Raw genomic sequence first — 12,110 nt, 5'->3', positions numbered from 1 at the left:
CGACCCATTGGACTGTATGGGTGTCTACGCCACAGTCCCCCAGCTTCCTAATGAGAATGGGGTGAGAGACAGTGTCAAAAGCCTTCCTGAAGTCTAGGAAAACTATATCCACTGCCACCCCTGCATCCAATGATTTAGTGACCTGGTCGTAAAAGGCCACCAGGTTGGTCTGACAGGACCTGCTGCTGATGAACCCGTGCTGGTTCCCCCTGAGCATGCAGTTACCCCTGGCCAGAAATTTGCTCAAGGCAAAAAGGCCGTTACCTCAACCTCTGCCACTTAGTAGGAAGATGTTAGCAGCAGATGTTAGCAGAAGATGTTGTAATAGTGTCTTCTGCAGGCAGCTGTCTTGCAAGAGCTGGTTGTCTGTCTGGATTCCAGTGCAATTCAATTGAGATATGAAACTACTGTAAATCACACCCCTAAATATTCCCTGAAATACCTTCTTAATCTTAGAAGGAATTCCTCTGAGTCCAGCTTGTGACACTGTGACATGGTAGCAGGGCAAAAAGTGCACTGCCAGTGCCTGCGCTCTAGCCAGCCTATGAGGTTTCTTCAGCACTAACTCTACTAAACATGCAAACAGAAAATCAAATCTGTTTTACCCAAGCAGGAAGCCCGCAGTGCTCCTAATAATAAAATTAGTAAGCAAAAAAAAATAGTACCCTGTACCACAATTTATTCATTTCCCCTCAAAATTTATCACAGCTCTGATCCTTGTTCCTATGCTGGCAGCAAATGCCAGGCTGCCATCCTGTTATCATATAACTGTTACATACATAGCCTGTTTAGGTGAAGTGTTATCCAAATAGCACTGGTCCCTGACAACATCGATATACCAATTCCTTTTTCTACAAACAATCCAATTACTCTACTGAGGTAATATCAATAGCACTACTAATTATGACAATTGCATTATGCATCATTAGTTAGTGATTATGACTTTGTCAAGTGATTGGCAATTGTATGCAAAAATCTCTCAGTATGTGTCACAGAAAAATTATTTTATCAGGATTGCTCATTTTCAGTCTGTGAAAATGACTGAAAAAGTTTGGACAAGAGCTGCTAGGAGTTTAATAAAAGGGAGATGTCAGAGTCATGTCCGTGGTCATGCAGTGCCTGGTGTAATCATGGTGTTAACAGGGTAATACAGGGAGAGTTCCTGACCAGTGTGATTCAAAGTTTATTATTCTGAGCCCCAAAGACTTTGAGAAAAGTTGTCCCCATAGACAAAATGGCCATGGTATACGCGAGATGTTGAAACGTTTTCCTACTAAGAGATACTATCATTTTTAGAGCCTCCCTGGAGAATCTTGGCATGTCTCATTTCATTTGAATAAATTATTAATTTACTCTAATTAGGATCATCCACCAGCCTGGAGACAGGTTTTACTAATTCAAGATTCATGTGTGGGTCTGGATTGTATCCATGGAGACAGAGCTTTAAAAAATTAAGCTGGGGCCGTTGAATGTTTCTGTAGCCCATTCAGTTTTCCAACCAAAAAGGTGACCTGCCTTCACCTCTGTTGAATTATCAGTGGTGTCTAAACACCCACGTGGTCCAGAAGTGCTAGCTATCTAGCCAGTCCATAAAGACTTGAGGAGTTCACTTCCCATGGAGTCTTCCTCCAGGATTCTGTCTCTTTATTGAGTTGTATCCTGGGGTAAAGTTGCATTTCCAGAGCTGTGTTGAGGAAGCTTTGAAGCAGCAGCTCTCCCTACCTAGTTCTAACCTACATTGTAAATACTTCAATTTCTTGAATAATGAAATCAATGCAATCCAAACTATTTCATGAAAGACAAAAAGAGACTTATGAGTTTTGAAACAACCAAGACCACAGCCTGTAGATTGCTGATCCTGACTTAAGGCATTAGGGAAAAAACACTCCTTCTTCCTGGAGCCAGCCATAACAATGAAACTCATGGCAAAATTTCTACTATGTTCTTTGAAATGTGGATAGAAAATGATTAAAAGAACAGAAACCTTGCTGAATACTAGATGCTTCATCTAAACTAAGCATCACTGTGAAACTATGGTAGCTGGAAAATCCAGTCTCCTAAATGAACTTCAGCAACTTACTCTTATAAACTGCCTACATGGACTCCAACTCAGCACATACCAAAAGCTATATAATTAACTATTTTATATTGAAACATCTCTTGAAAACAGAGGGAGATCTGCCTTCTCTTTTCTGACTGGTACAGTGAGTGTCCCTGTCGGGTTTCAGTCTACTGCAACCACTCTCTATGCACCAATTTTGAGGCCCGAATCATGCTCCCGTTTACTCTCATGCAACCTCTCTGACTGAGAGGGGTTGCCTGGGTGTAGCTGAAGGCAGTTTTTGGCCCATAACTGTTTCTCATACTTAATAGACAGAATGGATTCTTAACGAGATTATAACAATTCACAGGAGGAATTCTTAAGTAAGGCAGGCTATATGCAAGCCCTTCAGCCAAGACAGCATCAAGGTTTTTCCTCTTCCTTTTTAATACACCAGTCAGCTAATGGGGAAAAAAAGCAACCTTAAACTACTGTAATAATGCAGCTCCTGTCTACATCAAAGGAACACAGGCAAGGAAAAGGCAGATAATTCACCTTAGTTTTCATTTGACAAGATCAGATTAATTGTGATGGTGTGCAGCTTTGGGTCACAAGAGTAAAATCTGTACTGTTTGTTCTCTGCGGTCACCATTGATTTACCCTCACTTGAACTGAGAGGTTATTTAAGCAGTAATTTCAGTTTCCTGCAACTCCAAGGCAATAAATGGATTCTCTCTTGCACTGGAGACATTTTACTCAGCACATTCATGAGGAGACAGTTGTTGATTATACTCCAAGGCATTTGAAATAATAATTGTGATAACAAAATGTTGCAAGGAAAAATAAGTGTCTTTTAATGTCTCCCTAGCAAACCTGCTCCTTGTTTCTTTTTTCTCTCTTTGTTGCAGTCTTTCTCCCTCACTTTTTATCTTTGGCCTGTATGCAGGCAGATTTCCAGATGGAAAGGAGTAGAGCGAAAGTCATTCAGTCTGATTATTTCTGCTGTCCTTGGTACTTGGGTGATTGAGCCTTTCCACTCACTAGTTAATATTTGTAGAGCACTTTTGTAACAATGAAAAGAGCTTTTATATTTTTATTTCATCTCACTGAAGGGCCATTTGTCGCTGTATATAACTCAGCTGCCCTAGACTGAGTAGCAGATTCTAACTCAGGGTCACAATCTGCCTCCCCATTTTGCTCTGCCTGGAGTGGAAATACATTGTATCACCCCTGTACCTGGCACTTTGCATGTTCTCTGGAATGCTAAAGGCCCAAAACCTTGGACATGCCCAGCTCCCATCCTTCACTGCCCATTCTTTGCTTCCATGCACTCAGGGTTATGCAGAAGACCTGGAGGTCTACCTGGGGACTGTTCTCTGTTCTATGCAGTTATATGTATCCTGGCTAGCCAGTGCAGGAGGTAAATGGAGTGTCTTATACACATCTATTATCCTGCATGAACCATAGGTAAGTCCAGAAACTTTAATTTGCCCAAGTTGAAAATGAGTGATCAGAAACCACAACAATCTTGACAGCCATTGGCTGGTTCTTGCAAAAAGATGGGTTGAACTTGATAGAAGCAACTATTCACCAAAGTGCCCCAGGGGAAAACCAGGAGCAAGGGTCATAAACTCCTAGAAGAAGGTTTCAGACTGGATATGTGACCAGACTCTGGAATAGACTCCCAGCACGGGTGGTGCAGGCACCTATCCTGGAGATCTTTAAAAGGAGACTGGACACACACCTTGCTGGGGTTACTGACCCCAGCAGTCTTTCCTGCCCAGAACAGGGGGGCTGGACCCGGTGATCTCACAAGGCCCCTTCCAGCTGTAAACTTCTATGAATCTGTGAAGCAGTTCAATGGCCAATGGAAAAGTGACACATCACAGAAACACCTATGACCATAGGCATCTTTGCTGACAATCCCAGCACAGAAACTCAGGCTCAGTGGAACATGGGATCATGAACATACAACGCTCATCTCAGCACAGTCCCAGCAGATCCGGGTCCTTGTTGAGGGAAGGCAAATAGCATAAGGAAGCCTACACAACTCATAGTGCACTAGACCCAGCTCTGTAGATTAATACAACACTTCAGGCTTCAGAGGTGTCATTTTGGCATGGTTTACCAGTACTAAATTCAGTTTTGAAAAGAAGAAAACAAAAGGGGAGAGCAAATCTGTTGGTTCCTGGCATTAATCAGTGAAAATGACTTCACCTCCATGACATCGAATGAAAGTAAAAATAATTGAATTGCAATGACCAGCAGCCTGAGACACTGCAAATTCCACAACAACATTGTCTCCAAGCCAGTTTTAAAAAATTATTCTGATTTTCTCAGTATATCTTTTTACACTAATTTCATTTGTATTAATGTTCCCAGAAGACACCAGACTGCAAGCCTTGGAGACTGCAGTCTCTGGCTTGTACACCAAACACGTTCAGTACAGGCAACAAGAGCAAGCTTTCCCTTGCTACTCAAGCAGTGAGCCTGAGTCCCATCCTTGAGGGACCCCTGAGGATGCTGACTGAGCAGCAGGATAGTTTGGTTGGAAATGCTCCTTATCTCCCTAGATAAGCCCCCTAGGAGGCTGTTCCTGAAGTTGTATCTGTTTCTAAGCACTGATGCAGGAAAAGTGGTTTCATCAACACTGGCATTTATACCAAAGGCAGCCCTGGCTGGAAAATGGATAGTAATTTTCCTGCTGCATATGGATACCTCTGGGGAGGTGAGGAAACAGTTTGGTTCCCAAATCCAGTTTGTTATGGGCTACATGTTCAAACCGCCAGCAAAAGAGTCAATTGTGGTTTTGGGGATGCCCATATTTTTCCACAAAGAAACTGGGATAAGACTACTTGCTTATTTCAGACAAGCCTTTGGTCATCCATTGAATAGTATCAAGTCCTAGCACCTCCACTCCAGTCTGAGTTTCAGCCAACAGCCTACAAGTGAAAGCCTTTATGACTCATTCTTAATTCCCCAAGCCCCTGTTTCCCAGGACCTCTGTTTTTGAGATTTCTGACTTGGCAGAATTGAGAAGAGGAGCTTGTTAGACTTTAGAGGCAGGGAGGGCTAGCTATGTAAAGAAATCTTCTGTATTGGTTATTCAGGCACAAAATGGAGAAGTGGTGCAGGGCACAGCACATTGGTTATTCTGTTGAGAACAATTTAGTCTGATCAATTTAAGCTCTTGCTTCTGATTCTGAAATGCCTACCCACACTTGGAGATTTTAACATCTGCCTTTGCTACTTAAAATTATTTGAGGAATACTCTGTGCAAAAAGTTTAACCCTCTGTGGATTGCCAACAATCTGTTCACTACGATCGTCATTCCAGAAGTCAGTCTCTGCAGGCTGCTATTAGAACTGCCACCTGAACAGCTTGGGTAGGCTTTGATCCTTTCAGGGGGGACCACTTTGTGCAGGAAAAACAGGAGGAGAAGCAGGCCTAGAGAATCCTGGGACATTTTTAACGTTTTATTTTCCACAAGGAAAAGCACTATGTTTGACTATATATATGGAGGCCAGATTTAAAAATAGTTTGCTTCCTTACTGACTGAGGGAGAAAGACATAAGCCTGATTTATTGGCTGTTTAGCAAACTTTACATTCAATTTTCTCTTGTCACATTCTCAAAGTAATTGCACTTGCATATACAAGCACAGTCCTATTTGTGAAGGGTACAGTCACATATCTCTTTCTCCCTGTCCTTCACATGTGATTAATTGTTTTAGCACGAGGGCTCTGGCCACAAAGATTTAAGGGACTACACTTGAATATATTCATGTGGGTCAGCTGCATCCCAGCTGCCAAGGAAGTGGCCACAAACCTTTGCCTGTCTCATTTCTTCTCTCCAGAAGGAAGAAAAACAATATGTGACAGGTACTAGTCATATTCCTTAGCGCACTGCTGGAAAATGCTCCAGAATGTGGGGTGCATTGTATGTAAGAACTGGAAATGAATAGAATTTGATTGACTGCACTAGTGCCAGGTCTCTCGCGTGGGGTATGTGGAACTGCAATGTTAAAGGTTTCATCTTATGCACAATCATATTTCATATTCCTGCCAAATAGATTGATTTGGGTTTATTCATCTCCTGCTTCCTGTCACCACCTATCACAGTTGATCATAGTCATCGATGTATTATTAATAATCCTATGCTCATTTGTGTGTGTGTGTGGGTGTGGGTGTGGGTGTGGGTGTGGGTGTGTGTGGGTGTGTGGGTGTGTGTAGCTCTGATTAATAATGGCATAGCCAGACTTCAATAATATTCTCTGAGGGGGACTGTATCTAGGGAGATAAACCTTCAGAAGTTTGTTCTGCTCTTGCATCAGTTTAAGCCATGCCCTATGCCTATTTAAACTGCTGCTACAGTTAAGGAAAAAAGGGGCCTCAGCAGGAGACAGGAAGCAATTCTAACAAAACTTTCTAAGCAGTGTACCACCATATGGCAGCTTTAACAAGGCTCCACTTAGGCCTGGGATGACTGCAGCTTTACACTACATTTTGCACTGCCAAACTGGTCCCTAAGGTCATGGCTAACCTGTAAATTTACCAAGCCAGGCAGTGACTGTCGTGACAGTAACAGGAGGAAGCATTTTGCTGAGTGCTTCAGATCCCAAACACCAAAAACTCAGACGCATGCAGTTGATAGCACAGCAGAAGAATTTTATAGAGCTAGGGTAGTATCAAGCAAGACCAGTAAGGAAGCCTGGATTTTGCTAGTGGAAGTGCATGGAACAGTAGTTTCATTTCAAGTGGACACTGACAGTTGGGTTAATAATTTACCAGGGTATGAACATAGAAAATAAATTGAAACCAAAAGTGAGGTCAACAAACATCAAAATAACTAGCTATTCAGTGAGTGCCTTGTTAGCATCCAGTGTATAAAAATTAAGTATAAAGATTCCCATTCATTGTGATATCCCAGGTGGTGACAGCTTGTGAAAAACTTAATCTAGGAAAGTGTATGCATGCAGTACAAGAAAACACAAATCTCATACCTCCTGATGTTCCTGTCAGTTGTCATGTTCTGAATGTGGACAGTTTTCATAGGAAGAAACCAAGTGTTTCATAACATAGGAAGCAACCATGTCTTTGGGAGAAGAACATACTTATGGACACAAATGCAAACACTATCATGCAGAAAGAGGAAATGAGTCTCAGAAGTCTGTAGTTAATGAACTTTGTGCTATGTGTAGAAGTACAGCTGCCAAGAGTGCAAGTCAGATGGATCCCAGTATAAGGACTCAAGTCTATCAAACCCTGGAAGAAAAGCTTTCTACCAACATGAATTAGAAAGAGGATTTATCTGACACTTTATCAGTCTGAGAAAAAAAAGTAAAACCTTCTGAAAGACTCATAGAGACTTGTTAAAAGATCTGCAAAAAATGGGGTATTTAGGAAGGTGAGTAGTAAAGACTCACTCTGCAGTGAAGGGGTAATAACCTCTCCTGTGTAGATTAGTGTTAATTGATTTTTGTATTAATTGATTTTCATATGTATTGTTAAGAGAAAAAACGTAATGGTGGAAGTTGTCATTTAAAGATGTCTGAGGAAGTTAGTAATTGATAGTCCCTCAAGCCATGTCTATGTGAGATACTTACTGCACAGTAGCTCATTACTACTGCACAGTAACTTGTTACTACTGTGCAGTAGCGTTGCATGTTGTGAACCATGAGGCAACACTACTGGAGGGTAGTAATGAGCTACTGCACAGTAGTAACGAGCTGGTTACTGTGGTTACTCTGGTTATGCTGGTAACTCTGGTTACTGTGCAGGCATTAGTACTTGGGTATGCCAGTACTAAATACTGCACAGTAACAACTGTGCAGTCAATGTCTCATGTAGACGTGGCCTCTGTTAAGTAGCTAGTCATAGTAACCAAAGGACCCTTGAGGCTTGTCTACAGCTCCACAAATAAAGTTTACTGTGAGTTCTGCTCATTCATTATAAGCCTATTTTTTATTGAACCTAGTGATCACTACAGAGGCCACTTTGAACATGCCATGCTGTTCTGAGCAAGCCAACTCCTGAACTGGAAGCAATGTAGCTGCGTGGTTTAGTTAGCATGGGGATGGATTAATTGGTACTGTTACCATGCTGATTTGCCCACCTGCAGGGCTGCAGCTATATTACATCCAGTTCAGGAGGCAGTCTGTGTGGAGTATCATGGCATATTTGAGAAGGCTCCTAGGTTTGTAGCCTGGACATAGACTAAAAAGAATTGTAGGATTAATGTTGGCAGACTGCCTGTGAGCACTCAAAGTTCATTCTGACTATAATACTGTAAGGAAAGCCCAAATGCCAGTTGCAACAGCCTTCACCTAAAGTGCTGGACTTCAGAAGGGCTTCCAAGTTTGGACAGAAAACTCCTAGGACATGAATTTAGGGTTTTATGGTAAAGACAATCAGCAGGTCTGGGCTTGTGCACAAACTTGTACCTATTAGTAATGACCACATCCTCTATGTAACATCCTGAGGCTCTTCGGTGACTTGATAAAGTATTCTAGTAATTCCATTGATCTGGCTACTGAGGGGAAATGGAAACTTGGTGTTGGAGCAGTGCAACAGACAACATAATGACAGATGATGGATACTGTAGAAAAAATAGGTAGATGTCACACAGACAACAAAAATGTCAGGCAAGCCGATGAGTAGTTTCCATCTCAAAAAAGAACATGGGCAAAAAGAGTTATGTCAAGGACCCCTAGGAGGTCCATAATTCCAGAATTTTTTGCTGTCCCTGCAACCTAGAAGACCATTGCTGCTTGCCTCTACACCTGTTTAGCTTCATGACTTAATCTCCCTCTGAGAAGATATCAGTGCTCGTGAACTTCTCAAATACATTTATTGAATGATTTTTAGACTAACTAGACTCACTTCATCACCATCTTCCTCTTTATTTAGAATAGCAAAAGCTGATCCAAGGCCTCCAAAGGTGAAAGCTCAGAACAGAATTTATTCCTCTGTGAGACATCTGTGGGACATGAAAAGATTGTAATTTCTCCACAGGGGGCCTGCTGTCTAAATGGATAGCACTTCAGCCTTGGCAGAATCATCCAGGGACACGTCACAGCAGTTTTACTGCATTCCCAGTCCTTTATTTACCATTTCCCTAAGCACCTGGAACTTCATGGCCAGTAAATAATAAAACAATCATTTTCCAAAGAGCAAATCATTGTTGCAATTGCTGCCTGGCAAAAGAAGAGACAAGGCTCAGACAGAAGTGAAAGCTAAAACTTTGCCTTAACCCTGAGCCCAGACTCCAGAAACTCTTAAGAATAATCCACAACACCATGTTTTAGGTTTTGCTTTGACTCATGTATTGTATTTAGATTTAATTTGGTTCTAATGAATATTAAATGACTGCATGAGGTCCAAGGAGGGGTTTTGCAAGCTTGTCCAGACTCTCTTACTGTCTCAGTCTTGACATGTAACATCCCATTATTCCAGTTCTTGGCCCTCCCAGATAACTCTCCTGAAACCAAACACAGATCTGATATCTATGTAGGAACATATACAGTATATAACTTTGCCAAAGTGAAAGGAAACATTTGTATTCCATATACTATAGGATGCTGTCTGTGATGTTTTAGAGCAGTGGTGCTCAAACTTTTTGCCTGGCAGGCTAGATAGGCAGTGCCTGATTCTCCCAGGCGATCCTGCTTCAGCTCCCTGGGTGGGCACAGCAAGGCCCCATCCTGCAACATGGAGGGGGTACAGGGCAGCCCAGCTCCAACCTGGCCATGCATGGGTAAAGGGGCTTGATACACCTCCAACCCAGCCCTGCAGGGGGCAAAAGAGGCATGACCCAGCCCCAACCCTGCCCTATGGGGGAAGGAGGAGTGGCCCAGCCCCATGGGGAGCAGGGAAGGGGACTTGATGTAGCCCCAACCCAGTCCTGTGGGGGGAACAGGCATGACCTACCCCAATCTGGCCCCATGAGAAAGGGGAAGGAGGAAAAGGGGAAGGGGAGGTAGCATGGCCAGGCCCCAAACCAGGTCTGAAGGAGGAAGGCTGTGTGGTACAGCTCCACAGACCCCAACCCAGCCCTGTGGGGGTGGAGGAAGGGGGTCTGACCTAGCTCCAACCTGCTGTAGGGCTTGGGATTTAGGAATTTGGCAGTGGGGGGAAGGTCACCATATTAATGCCACTGCTCTCCTGCTGCCAAATCTCCAGACCCATGGGGAGATCCATAGGCCAGATGCCATGGCTCCACAGGTTGCATTTGGCCTGCAGGCTAGAAGTCGAGCACTCTTGCTTTAGAGTAGTAGGAACCAACCTTTTTGGCAGGTGCGCCATAAATTAGCCCCATACCCTCCCAGAGTGTCACTCCAATCCCTTTCCCTGCGTGACTTGCTGCTCTGCCTTCTGCCTTGTCCGCTGCTGTGCTGCCTGCCCCCTCCTTGAACTACTGCATGCCACACACAGAAGTCACCTGAACCACTTGCAGCATGCGTTCCACACGTTGGCCACTCCTGCTTTAAAGAAAGGAAAAATGATCATATACTCCTAGTGCAGCAACCCAACTGCATAGGGAATGTTTTCCATATCCCACAGGCACTCTATCTATGCTACAAAACGTGCTCCAATTACATGATCTTAGCTTGTGGAGCCACAAATGTTGTGATAAAATTAGCCCATCCTCTTTAAAACCCAGCCACAGCGTTTGTCTCATTGACCTTCTGGGGCAATAAATTCCATGGGTTAATTACCTGCTCCACAAAGAAATATTTATTTTTATTGGTTCTCAACCTACTGCCCTTTAATTTTGGTGACTGACCCCTTGTTCTTATGTTACAGGACAGGGCAAGAAGAAAGGACAGATCAATTTCATTTTATACTTTTAATCACTTGAAGGCTTCAGACAAGTCCTCCTCTAACTATTCATCTTCTCAGGCTAAAGAGTCCTTGCAATCTCTCATCATACATAAATTCAATTATACCTCTAGCTTCATTAACCTTCTCTGGACCTTTGCAATATTCTCTGCATTCTTTACTTGAAAAGCAACCAGTTCTGACCTATACCATACCCAGGTACTCTAGTCCTCTTCCTCTCCAGAACTAAGGTCCAGTATGTTATCAGGCCAGTCCATAGTGTAACTATGAGTGAGTGACCAGGGCACCAGCCCCAGGCACCCACTTCAGAGGGGCCACAAAAATGGCAGCTGCCACCACTGTCAGCCCAGCCACCACAGTTGCCATGTGCTGCCCCTACCACCTCGAATGTGGAACCTGGTTGTTCTGCCTCTGCAGCCAGTGGTTGCCTCTTGCTTCCTTCTTCATATTTAATAGTGTCAAATCAGTATTTTCTAAAGCTGAGTCTCTTCTTGTAGTTGTATTGTCAAGTGAAAGAATGAGTTGATAAATATCTCGGCATAAACCTGAGACAAAGCCTTCAAAATGAATTACTCCCTCATTTCTATTACTAACATATAGCCAGACTTGAAACCTGATATTGCTTGTGACAGGTAGATAGAAAACTCTAGAAGTAGCTTTTATTGCCATGAAATCAGCTTGCTTTAGCAACCTTTTTTTTGGTTTAGCTCAGCAGTGATTATCTGCCTTCAAGCAAGGCTTTTTTGGCCTGTTGGATCAGACCGTATATTAGGACTTCACAGATTTTATAGACATTAGGCCTGGAAGGGACCTTGGAAGCTCATCAGGTCCAGCCTGCTGCTCCAGGGGCAGGAAGTCAGCTAGGGTTAAAGGACTTAGGACTCCTGGGTTCTGCTTCCAGTTCTGCTACTAGACCCAATACTGGCCTACTAGGTGATTTGAGGTAATTCACTTTACATCCCTTTACCTCAGTTTCCAAGTCTATAAAATAGAGAGGATGATACCGGTGTCCTTTTTAAAAGTAGCTTGACATCTACTGATAAATGCTGTACGTGTGAAAGGAATGCCATTAGGCTGGATTTCTCTACATTCTGAACCAATATAGATCTTGAAGACCAACCATCCCAAAACTGTAGACACCTGTCAGGAAAATTAAACCAGGCATGTCCCCCCTTTTCTCTTTTCTAGCAATCTAGAAATATGAGCTAAAAGCCCTGCCCAGGAGGAGTA

Source organism: Gavialis gangeticus, unplaced genomic scaffold (genome assembly GCF_001723915.1).
Source record: "Gavialis gangeticus isolate Ggan-Ray unplaced genomic scaffold, GavGan_comp1, whole genome shotgun sequence".
In the NCBI taxonomy this organism is placed as follows: domain Eukaryota; kingdom Metazoa; phylum Chordata; order Crocodylia; family Gavialidae; genus Gavialis; species Gavialis gangeticus.
Note: the sequence above shows the minus strand (reverse complement) of the source record.